Source organism: Antechinus flavipes, chromosome 3 (assembly GCF_016432865.1).
Source record: "Antechinus flavipes isolate AdamAnt ecotype Samford, QLD, Australia chromosome 3, AdamAnt_v2, whole genome shotgun sequence".
In the NCBI taxonomy this organism is placed as follows: Eukaryota; Metazoa; Chordata; class Mammalia; order Dasyuromorphia; family Dasyuridae; genus Antechinus; species Antechinus flavipes.
In genome coordinates this window covers 496,817,517-496,831,696 of record NC_067400.1, presented here as the reverse complement: position 1 = coordinate 496,831,696, position 14,180 = coordinate 496,817,517, and the positions used below count along the sequence as shown (strand labels likewise).

At 33.7% G+C, this 14,180-nt stretch overlaps 1 protein-coding gene across 2 annotated transcripts in view; it reads right to left on the bottom strand.

Moving 5' to 3' along the window:
- Positions 1 to 14,180, bottom strand: part of DYNC2H1 (dynein cytoplasmic 2 heavy chain 1) — a 377,984-nt gene that overhangs the window by 75,566 nt on the left and 288,238 nt on the right. The gene's annotated exons all lie outside the window — the stretch shown is intronic.

The following is a 14,180-nucleotide window of genomic DNA, read 5'->3' as shown; positions in this document are numbered from 1 at the left end:
TACTTAGGGAAGGGGGGAGGAAAATTTGGAATTAAAAATTTTATAAAATATATAATTTAAAAATAAAATACTATTTAAAAACAATTGAACAATCAGAAGAAATTAAATAAAGATCATTGCTCATATCTCCCAAGAGACAAACAAAAAATTAACTTCTCCCTTAGAAAATAATTTATGATTCCATTTCCCCCATATTTTATTACTCCTAAAATCATTCTCTGTCTTTATTGTAATCTCTATGGAGTGTAAGCAAGTTCCTTAAGGAAGAGATTATTTCATTTTTGTCTTACTTCTCTCTCTTGCCTACCAGAGTACATGCATGTTGACTGATTAATTGATTCTTGGACTCTTTCTTTTCTCTTGTCTCTGATTTCCAATTATTTAGCTCATCCTCCTGATTCTCTCCTAGCACATGTTCTATGTATTTTCATTATCACAATCCTATTAGAAACTCACTACTACATACCTGGAAAGACTAAAATAGAATTCCCCTCAAAATATCCCAATTCTACTTCTGACTTTATCTTCAATGCCAAATTATTCTTCCTTAAACATTAATCTTGTTTTATCATTCTTTTTGTTCTAAAACCTTCAAAGTTTTATTTTGTTTTATGTCACCTACTAAATAAAGTTCATACTTTGTCTCATTCACAGTTTCCAAAATCTAATAAAATGTTGCATCTTATTCTTCTCTCAAATTAGTCTATATCACATACCTAAGAATAATCACTGGATTATTCTCTATATTCATACAAATCTGTTTTATGTCATCCCTGTATCTTTATTCACACTGTTCTCTATTCAATGTCCTTTCTCCAACTTTTTCCTGCTCAACTTACATTCATCCTTTAAATACCACATTAGACAATTTCTTCTCTATCAAGTCTATCCTGCTCAATATTCTATTAATATTTCCTTGTATAGGTTTGTTATAGATGCCCTTAGCAAGTGTTATATTATTTTGTCTAAGATATCAATGTATGTGTTTTATTAATAAGTTCCGTAAAGGTAATGACTACGGCTTATCTTAACTTCATACTCTACCAAACACTGGAAACAGCATTGTTTACAAAACAAGTGTTAATCACTATTTTTAACTGAACAGAAATTAATTGAAGAATAGAATGAGCTAATGAAGAATAGAAGGTACAGATTCAATATATAAGGAAGAAGAGTCAGTTTTGTCAAGGAGATGAATCATATCTCAAAAACTAGAAAGAGGAAAAATATTCAGTAAGCTTTGAAGAAGAAGAGGAAAATTGAAGTGTGCATTTTATCTGGTCTCAGTCTTCTCAATAATGCAAAAGACAAAGTCTAAAGACTTTATTCAGATTTCTATCTGGTTATAAATGATTAATAAGTATGCAGTTGGATTTATTAGAGAAGAGCTTAGGTGTGAGATCAATAAATAAATAAGAGTTTTAAAAGTTATTTGCATGGAGTTCATAAATAAAAAAAAAATGTTACAACAAAACTGTTCTGGGGAAGAGAACTTGGAGAGAAAGAGCGTCTAAGATCAAGATAAGGTACATTCACCATTAAAGGATGAGAGGAGGTAGAAGAATGAAAATATGAAAGAATACCAGAAAAACAAGAAAAGTTTGTCTAGCACACAAGGACAAGAAAGAAAAAAATGCTTTATCAATGGTGGCAAATACAACAAAGCAGTCAAGTGAGAATATGAGAAAATTAGCTGGTGATACCAATTTAGAATCAAATTTCAATAGAATGTTGGGAAAGAAATTTGATTGAAAGTTGACTATTATTTAACTAAGAAGTGAATGTAGCATAATTCTTTAAATCAATCTTGTCCTGATTGTAAGGGATAAAACTGACCAATATGTTATTTCAAAAGCTATGAAGCTCTTGTTAACAGGAAAAATGAGCCCATTGCAATGGATCTTATGATCAAGCAAGAAAACGGGTTAATATATTCAAGCTCAAGTAAATTCATTGCTCTTCATGCTGATCCAGCTGTCTATCTGATTGAGATTGTTTGTTGCAAAACATATTTCATAGTCTCTGTTTACTAAATTAAGAATGAAATAACAATGGCATAATTAATATGGTAATGCAAAATTATGTGCTATATAAAATAATAACAGCATAAACTAATTTTGCTATATTTAAGGATTTATAGTCACTACTCAGTTGTTTCATATGATCACTCAGTTGCTACTTTATTCTGCAGAGGCAAACCTGCATTTGAAGTCTTAAGATTCAATAAAAGAAATAGTAGCTTTTATTTTGGCAAAGTTCCTTAAGAAAGGAAAGTCAAGGACAAAGCAAATACTGCAAGAAAGTGGTGGTGGTGGTGTTTTTTGCTTGTTTTTGTTAGCAATATTTCTTCTGAAAATAATACATTACTATTAGAAGAAGAATAGAGGGATCTTCAAGGTGGAAAAAAATGATGTAGAAAAATTTGTTATCTGAATAGAGAATATTCCTATTCTTTAAATGTCAGCAATTACTCATCTTCATAGACTCAAAGGAACCAAACAAAACCTTAAAATAATATGCAAAATATGTGGTGGAAAATAACAGTAATATGAATAATAATCAAATGAACAAAATGTTTTAAAATCATTAAACCTTTAATTTATACCTTTACATTTTACTTTGAATTAGTAATATGAACAATAAAGTATTCAGAATTCTGAAGTGCTTGAAGTTTCAGTTTTAAATAGTGAAAAAATATCTCCAGAACTCTTTCTTTGGGAAATGTTATCTAACCGCATCTCATATATTATGTATTTGACACAAAAGTAAAGACTATATACTCATCTATGCTTATCCCTTTCAAATGCCATCTTATTAGTTTCAGCACTTCAGTTTATCATCCTCTTGAGATGTTTTTAGATAATATCATGCAACATACTAACTATTCCTCCCAGTTTTATATTACCTGCAAATTTAATGAGCCTATATCTGAGTTTTCATCTGAAACACAGATAATGTTGAATGACAGTGTTCACAACAGATCTCCGGGGTTCATAGATACTTCCCTCCAAATTAACATTTAAAAATAATAATTAATTAATTAATTTTTAATACTCATTGCTTTATGAATCATGTTGGGAGAGAAATATCAGAACAAAAAGGAAAAAGTATGGGAGAGGAAAAAACAGAAAAAAAGTGAATGTAGCATGTATTGATTTACATTTACATTCAATCTCCATAGTTCTTTTTCTGGATGCAGATGGTATTTTCTATTCAAAGTTTATTGGAATTGTCTTACATTGCTGAACCACTGAGAAGAATTTAGTCTTTCTAAATAGATTATCACAATTCTTGCTGTTATTGTATATAATTATTCCTGGTTCTGCTTATTTCTCTCAGTATCAGTTTATGCTATACTTTTCAGGCCTTTCCAGTCAGCTTGTTCATCATTTTTATAGAACAACAATATTCCATTACCTTCATATACCACAACTTGTTCAGCCATTTCCCAATTGATGGGCATTTACTCAGTTTCCAATTCTTTGCCACTACAAAAAGAGTTTCTACAAGTATTTTTGTACATGTGGGTCCTTTTCCCTCCTTTATGATTTCCTTAGGATACAGACTCAGAATGGCACTGCTGGTTTAAAGTAAATTAATATTTATTCATTATTGAGTATTAGGAAGCAAGGCAGTACAGTGAATTGGGTGATGGACCTGGAGTGAAGAAGATCTGAGTTCAGATCTGGGCCTCAGAGATTTGCTACCCCTGTGATGCTGGGCAAGTTGATTAACCTTCATTTACCCCAGCTTCATCATCTATAAAATGGGATAATAATAGTGCCACTCTTCAAGGACTGTTGTGAAGACCAAATGAGCTAATATTTGGAGTGTGCGTATTACAGTGGTTGGCACAAAATAGATAGCATGTAAGTGTTTATTATTAATATTAACTTGGTCCATTTGTTAAGCTTCAAATCCTTCTAATTTTATGAGCTTAGCTTATACCTTATCTTTCCATCATAAGATAGAAGAAGAAGAATGAAATGCTTTGTTATGTCTTGTTGAAAAACAGGAATATTATGTTGACAGCATATTCCATGCATTTACTAGTAAGATAATCTTATAAAAATAGGAAATGAAGAAGTTCATCTATAAAGATCTGGTCTTAATAAAGAAATATAATAAAGTAATCTTGTAAAAAATAGGAAATGAAGGAAAGACCTTCTGTAAAGACCTGTTCTTAATAAAGAAAGTCCACTCACCCTCTGCCTTTTTCATTAGAATATTTACCTTTTCTAGATCTATAACATCTCACTCATTTTCCAAGATTTTTCAATATGCAGTAAAGATGGAGTAATAGGTCACACGGGCCTATGACATAAACTCACTGTGAGCTTCTGTATCACCCCATTTATAATTCATCTCACAAAGATTAAGTTTCAATGTTTAGATTTATATTTTCTATACAAAAGATCCATAGCCAAGAAAATAAGCAAAATAGTAACTTCTCTCCATTATCTATAACCATCTTTCAATCCTCTCTGGGCAGTGATTCCACCCTATTTGATCAGGATAATAATTTAAGTCCACATTCACGTTGCAAGAGTTTTTCATACCATGATACATGGTGGCATCATTGGTTGAAGGACATTTTAGCAAGAGGCACATGGAATAATTACTAAGCTTATTAGAAATGATATGGTTCAAAGCCAGAATGAATATACCCATTTTTTCAATAAAAATGTTCAAATTTAAAAAAAAAAAAACAAAGGGAGACAATTAAAAAAATTAAAATTAAAAAAAAATCCTTAGAGAAGAACTGAGATAAAATTGTTGAGAATGAGGAATTATTGCTTAGGTAGCTTACCTTGCTACTATCTTTGAAAAAGAAAATGGAGACTAATAGTGAATTGCATTTTAAAATTATAAAGAAAGGGATGGAATCAACATGGTTAAAAAAAAAAAGGCAGGGATTCACCTAAGCTCTCCCAAATTTACCTTAAAACAACTTTAAAAAACACTTCAAAATTAATTATAGAGCAGGCGAGCCAATAAAGAGACAGGGTGAAATAATTTTCTAGCCCAAGACAACTTAGAAGGTCATCTAGGAAAGGTTTGCTACACTAGAGTGATGATAGTGCAGCACAGCATACCCAAGAAAACCAGCAGTAGGTCTTGGGAGCAGCTGAATCATCATGGCAGTAGCACTTTCCTGAGCTCTCAGCCCATGGATGTAAGATGGTCAGACAACTGAACAAAGGAGATTATTGGGGGCCTTTGCTGGCAATGGGGGCACTTCCCTACAGAAAAACAGGGACAATAAAGAGTAAAAGAAGGGAGGAGGCTGATAAAAGAGGAGGACAGATTAGAAGGAAGTAGTAGTCAGCAACAAAACATCTGTGAGGATGGGACAGGATGATAGGAAAAAAAGTAGGATAAATAAGGAGTAGGGATGGGGGGAAATAGAAAGTAATTGTAATTATGAAAAAAAATTACTGCAAGCTTTTCTGATAATAGCCACCTTTTTCAAATATATGGAAAACTGAGTCAAATTTTTAAAAATAAGAGCCATTCCCTAATATTGATAGTCAAATGATACAAACAGGCAATTTTCTTTTTTTTTTTTTTTAAATTTTTTATTTAATAATTACATTATATTGACACTCATTTCTGTTCCGATTTTTTTTCCCCTCCCTCCCTCCACCCCTTCCCCTAGATGGCAAGCAGTCCTTTATATGTTGGATATGTTGCAGTATATCCTAGATACAATATATGTTTGCAGAACCGAACAGTTCTCTTGTTGCGTAGGGAGAATTGGATTCAGAAGGTATAAATAATCCGGGAAGAAAAACAAAAATGCAGATAGTTCACATTCGTTTCCCAGTGTTCTTTCTTTGGGTGTAGCTGCTTTTGTCCGTCATTTATCAATTGAAACTCAGGTCTCTTTGTCAAAGAAATCCACTTCCATCAAAATATGTCCTCATACAATATCGTTGTCGAAGTGTATAATGATCTCCTGGTTCTGCTCATCTCACTTAGCATCAGTTCATGTAGGTCTCTCCAAGCCTCTCTGTATTCATCCTGCTGGTCATTTCTTACAGAACAATAATATTCCATAACATTCATATACCACAATTTACCCAGCCATTCTCCAATTGATGGGCATCCATTCATTTTCCAGTTTCTAGCCACTACAAACAGGGCTGCTACAAACATTTTGGCACATACAAGTCCCTTTCCCTTCTTTAGTATTTCTTTGGGATATAAGCCCAATAGAAACACTGCTGGATCAAAGGATATGCACATTTTGATAATTTTTTGGGCATAATTCCAGATTGCTCTCCAGAATGGTTGGATTCGTTCACAACTCCACCAACAATGCATTAGTGTCCCAGTTTTCCCGCATCCCCTCCAACATTCATCATTATTTTTTCCTGTCATCTTAGCCAATCTGACAGGTGTGTAGTGGTATCTCAGAGTTGTCTTAATTTGCATTTCTCTGATCAATAATGATTTGGAACACTCTTTCATATGAGTGGTAATAGTTTCAATCTCATCCTCTGAAAATTGTCTGTTCATATCCTTTGACCATTTATCAATTGGAGAATGGCTTGATTTCTTATAAATTTGAGTCAGTTCTCTATATATTTTGGAAATGAGGCCTTTATCAGAACCTTTAACTGTGAAAATGTTTTCCCAGTTTGTTGCTTCCCTTCTAATCTTGTTTGCATTAGTTTTATTTGTACAAAGGCTTTTTAATTTGATGTAATCGAAATTTTCTATTCTGTGATCAGTAATGGTCTCTAGTTCATCTTTGGTCACAAATTTCTTTCTCCTCCACAAGTCTGAGAGATAAACTATTCTATGTTCCTCTAATTTATTTATAATCTCGTTCTTTATGCCTAGGTCATAGACCCATTTTGATCTTATCTTGGTATATGGTGTTAAGTGTGGGTCCATGCCTAATTTCTGCCATACTAATTTCCAATTATCCCAGCAGTTTTTATCAAATAATGAATTCTTTTCCAGAAGTTAGGGGCTTTGGGTTTGTCAAACACTAGATTGCTATAATTGACTATTCTGTCTTGTGAGCCTAGCCTTTTCCACTGATCCACTAATCTATTTCTTAGCCAATACCAAATGGTTTTGGTGACTGCTGCTTTATAATATAATTTTAGATCAGGTACAGCTAGGCCACCTTCATTTGATTTTTTTTTCATTAATTCCCTTGAGATTCTCGACTTTTTATTGTTCCATATGAATTTTGTTGTTATTTTTTCTAGATCAATAAAATATTTTCTTGGAAGTCTGATTGGTATAGCACTAAATAAATAGATTAGTTTAGGGAGTATTGTCATCTTTATTATGTTCGCTCGGCCGATCCAAGAGCACTTAATATTTTTCCAATTATTTAAGTCTGACTTTATTTGTGTGGAGACTTTTTTATAATTTTGCTCATATAATTCCTGACTTTCCTTTGGTAGATAGATTCCCAAATATTTTATGGTATCAACAGTTATTCTGAATGGAATTTCTCTTTGTATCTCTTGCTGTTGGGTTTTGTTGGTGATGTATAAAAATGCTGAGGATTTATGGGGATTTATTTTGTAGCCAGCTACTTTGCTAAAATTATGAATTATTTCCAATAGCTTTTTGGTAGAATCTCTGGGGTTCTCTAGGTATACCATCATATCATCTGCAAAGAGTGATAGTTTGGTTTCCTCATTGCCTACTCTAATTCCTTTAATATCTTTCTCGACTCTTATTGCCGAGGCTAGTGTTTCTAATACGATATTAAATAATAATGGTGATAGTGGGCAACCTTGCTTCACTCCAGATCTTACTGGGAAAGGTTCCAGTTTTTCCCCATTGCATATGATGCTTACTGATGGTTTTAAATATATGCTCCTGACTATTTTAAGGAAAAGTCCATTTATTCCTATGCTCTCAAGTGTTTTTATTAGGAATGGATGTTGGATTTTATCAAATGCTTTTTATGCATCTATTGAGATGATCATGTGGTTTTTGTTTGTTTGGTTATTGATATAGTCAATTATGCTAATAGTTTTCCTAATATTGAACCAGCCCTGCATTCCTGGTATAAATCCTACTTGGTCATAGTGTATTATCCTGGTGACAATTTTCTGTAATCTTTTTGCTAATATTTTATTTAAGATTTTAGCATCAATATTCATTAGGGAGATTGGTCTATAATTTTCTTTCTCTGTTTTCAGCCTACCTGGTTTAGGTATCAGTACCATATCTGTGTCATAAAAGGAGTTTGGTAGGACTCCTTCAATCCCTATTTTTTCAAATAGTTTATATAACATTGGAGTTAATTGTTCTTTAAATGTTTGGTAGAATTCACATGTAAATCCATCTGGTCCTGGGGATTTTTTCTTAGGGAGTTGATTGATAGTTTGTTCTATTTCTTTTTCTGAGATGGGACTGTTTAGGATATTTACTTCTTCCTCTGTTAGTTTGGGCAAGCTGTATTTTTGGAGGTATTTTTCTATTTCATTTAAGTTGTCGAATTTATTGGCATAAAGTTGGGCAAAGTAACTCCTAATTATTGCTCTAATTTCCTCTTCGTTAGTGGTGAGTTCTCCCTTTTCATTTTTAAGACTAACAATTTGATTTTCCTCTTTCCTTTTTTTAATCAGATTTACTAAGGGTTTGTCTATTTTGTTGGTTTTTTTCATAGAACCAACTCTTAGTTTTATTAATCAATTCAATAGTTTTTTTACTTTCAATTTTATTGATCTCACCTTTTACTTTTAGAATTTCAAGTTTAGTGTTTGACTGGGGGTTTTTAATTTGTTCCTTTTCTAGCATTTTTAATTGCAAACCCAATTCATTGACCTTCTCTTTCTCTATTTTATACAAATAGGCCTCTAGAGATATGAAATTTCCCCTTATTACCGCTTTGGCTGCATCCCATACATTTTGGTATGATGTCTCATTATTATCGTTTTCTTGGGTGAAGTTATTAATTATGTCTATGATTTGCTGTTTTACCCAATCATTCTTTAGTATGAGATTATTTAGTTTCCAATTATTTTTTGGTCTACTTCCCCTGCTTTTTTGTTGAATGTAATTTTCATTGCATCGTGGTCTGAAAAGGATGCATTTACTATTTCTGCCTTACTACATTTGAGTTTGAGGTTTTTATGTCCTAATATATGGTCAATTTTTGTATAGGTTCCATGAACTGCTGAAAAGAAAGTGTATTCCTTTCTGTCTCCATTACATTTTCTCCAGAGATCTATCATATCTAGCTTTTCTAGTATTCTGTTTACCTCTTTGACTTCTTTCTTATTTATTTTCTGGTTTGATTTATCTAATTCTGAGAGTGCAAGGTTAAGATCTCCCACTATTATAGTTTTACTGTCTATTTCTTCTTGCAGCTCTCTTAGTTTCTCTTTTAAGAATTTAGATGCTACCCCACTTGGTGCATATATGTTTAATATAGATAGTGCTTCATTATCCATGCTACCCTTTAGCAAGATATAGTGTCCTTCCTTATCTCTTTTAATTAGGTCAATTTTTGCTTTAGCTTGATCTGAGATCAGGATGGCTACCCCTGCTTTTTTGACTTCACCTGAAGCATAGTAGATTTTGCTCCAACCTTTTACCTTTAACCTGCATGTATCTCCCCGCTTCAGGTGTGTTTCCTGTAAACAACATATTGTAGGATTCTGGCTTTTAATCCATTCTGCTAACCGCTTCCTCTTTATGGGGGAGTTTACCCCGTTCACGTTTATGGTTAGAATGACCAATTCTGTATTACTTGCCATCTTGTTAACCCCGGTTTATGCTTTCCTCCCTTCTTTTCCCTTTCCCCCCTTCCAAGTATTAAGCTTGTGAGCACCCCTTGCTTCTCACAGCCCTCCCTTTTTAGTGTCCCTCCCCCCGCCTTAGAGTTCCTCCCCCTATCTTACCCCTTTCCCTCCCAGTTCCCGTATTCCCTTCCGCTTAGCTTATTCCTTCCCTTTCCACTTTTCCCTTCTCACTTTTCAATGAGATGGGAGAAGTTTCACCATAGATTGAATATGTCTTAAGATTTTTCACTTAAAGCCAATTCTGAAGGCAGTAAGATACCCACTATATTCATCCCCCTCCATTCTTTCTCTCAGATATAATAGGTTTCCTATGCCTCTTCATGAGATGTACTACCCCCACTTTACCCTTTTTCTGGTACAATGTCCTTTCCACATCAATTTCTAGAACAAGGTATACATGTATTCTTTATACATCTATATAGTCAAAATATAGTTCCCAAGATTAATCTTTACCTTTTTAGATTTCTCTTGAGTTCTATATTTGTAGATCAAACTTTTTGTTAAGTTCTGGTTTTTTCATCAGAAATAGATGAAATTCGCTTACTTCGTTGAATGTCCATCTTCTTCCCTGGAAAAAGATGCTCATTCTCGCTGGGTAAGTTATTTTTGGTTGCATACCAAGTTCCTTAGCCTTTCGGAATATCATATTCCAGGCCCTTCGATCTTTTAATGTGGATGCTGCCAGATCCTGGGTGATCCTTATTGTGGCTCCTTGATACTTGAATTGGGTTTTTCTAGCCGCTTGCAATATTTTTTCTTTCATCTGAGGGTTCTGGCATTTGGCCACTATATTCCTTGGTGTTTTGATTTTAGGATCCCTTTCAGTGGGTGATCGATGAATCCTTTCAATGTTTATTTTTTCCTCTGTTCCTATGACTTCTGGGCAGTTCTCTTTGATAATTTCCTGGAAGACAGTGTCCAGGCTCTTTTTTTCATCATGTTTTTCTGGGAGTCCAATGATTCTCAGATTGTCTCTCCTGGATCTGTTTTCCAGGTCTGTTGTCTTCCCCAGAAGGTATTTCACATTTTTCTCCATTGTTTGATTTTTTTGGATTTGCTTGACTGATTCTTCTTGTCTCCTCGAGTCATTCAATTCCACTTGTTCAATTCTGATTTTCAGTGAAGTATTCTCTTCACTCACTTTTTTAAAATCTTTCTCTAATTGTCCAATTGAGTTCTTTTGTTCTGTGGAATTTTTTTCCATTTCGCCAATTTTGTTTTTTAGAGAGCTGTTTTCTGTTTCCAGTTCACTAATCCTATTTTTCAAGGATTTTACTTCTTTATCCACTCTCTCTTTAACTTTCTCCAGGCTCTTTTGCCAAGCCTCCCTCTCCTTTTGCCAAGCCTCCCTCTCCTTTTGCCAAGCCTCACTCTGCTTTCCCCATTTTTCTTCTAGCTCCCTTGTGAGAGCCTTTTTAATCACTTCTATGAGGTTCATCTGTGCTGAGGAACAGACGATCTCCTCCTTTGGGGAATCACCTGGGGACTGCCTGTTTTTAGTCTCCTCAGGATTTAGAGTCTGCTCTCTATCTGTGTAGAAGCTGTCAAGGGTTAAAGTCCTCTTCAGCTTCTTGCTCATTCTGTCTATTAATCAGAGACAAACTACCAAAGAAAAACAGAAAAAAAGTGAATGTAGCATGTATTGATTTACATTTACATTCAATCTCCATAGTTCTTTTTCTGGATGCAGATGGTATTTTCTATTCAAAGTTTATTGGAATTGTCTTACATTGCTGAACCACTGAGAAGAATTTAGTCTTTCTAAATAGATTATCACAATTCTTGCTGTTATTGTATATAATTATTCCTGGTTCTGCTTATTTCTCTCAGTATCAGTTTATGCTATACTTTTCAGGCCTTTCCAGTCAGCTTGTTCATCATTTTTATAGAACAACAATATTCCATTACCTTCATATACCACAACTTGTTCAGCCATTTCCCAATTGATGGGCATTTACTCAGTTTCCAATTCTTTGCCACTACAAAAAGAGTTTCTACAAGTATTTTTGTACATGTGGGTCCTTTTCCCTCCTTTATGATTTCCTTAGGATACAGACTCAGAATGGCACTGCTGGTTTAAAGTAAATTAATATTTATTCATTATTGAGTATTAGGAAGCAAGGCAGTACAGTGAATTGGGTGATGGACCTGGAGTGAAGAAGATCTGAGTTCAGATCTGGGCCTCAGAGATTTGCTACCCCTGTGATGCTGGGCAAGTTGATTAACCTTCATTTACCCCAGCTTCATCATCTATAAAATGGGATAATAATAGTGCCACTCTTCAAGGACTGTTGTGAAGACCAAATGAGCTAATATTTGGAGTGTGCGTATTACAGTGGTTGGCACAAAATAGATAGCATGTAAGTGTTTATTATTAATATTAACTTGGTCCATTTGTTAAGCTTCAAATCCTTCTAATTTTATGAGCTTAGCTTATACCTTATCTTTCCATCATAAGATAGAAGAAGAAGAATGAAATGCTTTGTTATGTCTTGTTGAAAAACAGGAATATTATGTTGACAGCATATTCCATGCATTTACTAGTAAGATAATCTTATAAAAATAGGAAATGAAGAAGTTCATCTATAAAGATCTGTTCTTAATAAAGAAATATAATAAAGTAATCTTGTAAAAAATAGGAAATGAAGGAAAGACCTTCTGTAATGACCTGTTCTTAATAAAGAAAGTCCACTCACCCTCTGCCTTTTTCATTAGAATATTTACCTTTTCTAGATCTATAACATCTCACTCATTTTCCAAGATTTTTCAATATGCAGTAAAGATGGAGTAATAGGTCACACGGGCCTATGACATAAACTCACTGTGAGCTTCTGTATCACCCCATTTATAATTCATCTCACAAAGATTAAGTTTCAATGTTTAGATTTATATTTTCTATACAAAAGATCCATAGCCAAGAAAATAAGCAAAATAGTAACTTCTCTCCATTAGCTATAACCATCTTTCAATCCTCTCTGGGCAGTGATTCCACCCTATTTGATCAGGATAATAATTTAAGTCCACATTCACGTTGCAAGAGTTTTTCATACCATGATACATGGTGGCATCATTGGTTGAAGGACATTTTAGCAAGAGGCACATGGAATAATTACTAAGCTTATTAGAAATGATATGGTTCAAAGCCAGAATGAATATACCCATTTTTTCAATAAAAATGTTCAAATTTAAAAAAAAAAAAAAAACAAAGGGAGACAATTAAAAAAATTAAAATTAAAAAAAAATCCTTAGAGAAGAACTGAGATAAAATTGTTGAGAATGAGGAATTATTGCTTAGGTAGCTTACCTTGCTACTATCTTTGAAAAAGAAAATGGAGACTAATAGTGAATTGCATTTTAAAATTATAAAGAAAGGGATGGAATCAACATGGTTAAAAAAAAAAAGGCAGGGATTCACCTAAGCTCTCCCAAATTTACCTTAAAACAACTTTAAAAAACACTTCAAAATTAATTATAGAGCAGGCGAGCCAATAAAGAGACAGGGTGAAATAATTTTCTAGCCCAAGACAACTTAGAAGGTCATCTAGGAAAGGTTTGCTACACTAGAGTGATGATAGTGCAGCACAGCATACCCAAGAAAACCAGCAGTAGGTCTTGGGAGCAGCTGAATCATCATGGCAGTAGCACTTTCCTGAGCTCTCAGCCCATGGATGTAAGATGGTCAGACAACTGAACAAAGGAGATTATTGGGGGCCTTTGCTGGCAATGGGGGCACTTCCCTACAGAAAAACAGGGACAATAAAGAGTAAAAGAAGGGAGGAGGCTGATAAAAGAGGAGGACAGATTAGAAGGAAGTAGTAGTCAGCAACAAAACATCTGTGAGGATGGGACAGGATGATAGGAAAAAAAGTAGGATAAATAAGGAGTAGGGATGGGGGGAAATAGAAAGTAATTGTAATTATGAAAAAAATTACTGCAAGCTTTTCTGATAATAGCCACCTTTTTCAAATATATGGAAAACTGAGTCAAATTTTTAAAAATAAGAGCCATTCCCTAATATTGATAGTCAAATGATACAAACAGGCAATTTTCAAAATAACTAACACTATCTCTAATTATGTTAAAAATGCTCTAATTCACCAATAATTAGAGAAATGAAAACTAAAACAATTCTGAGGTATCATACCACACCTATCAGATTAGGTAATATGACCAAAAAAGAAAAATGACATGTTGGCAGGAACAACTTAAAACACTGATGGACTCATGATGGAGTTGTAAAGTGATTCTTTAAAGCAATTTATAACTATGCCCAAAGTGCTCTAAAATTGTGCATACTATTTGATGTAACCAATATATCTCAAAGAGATTTTTTAAAAAAGGAAAAAGATCTATATGCTCAAAACCAGTTATAGCACCTTTTTGTGTGTGCTGGCA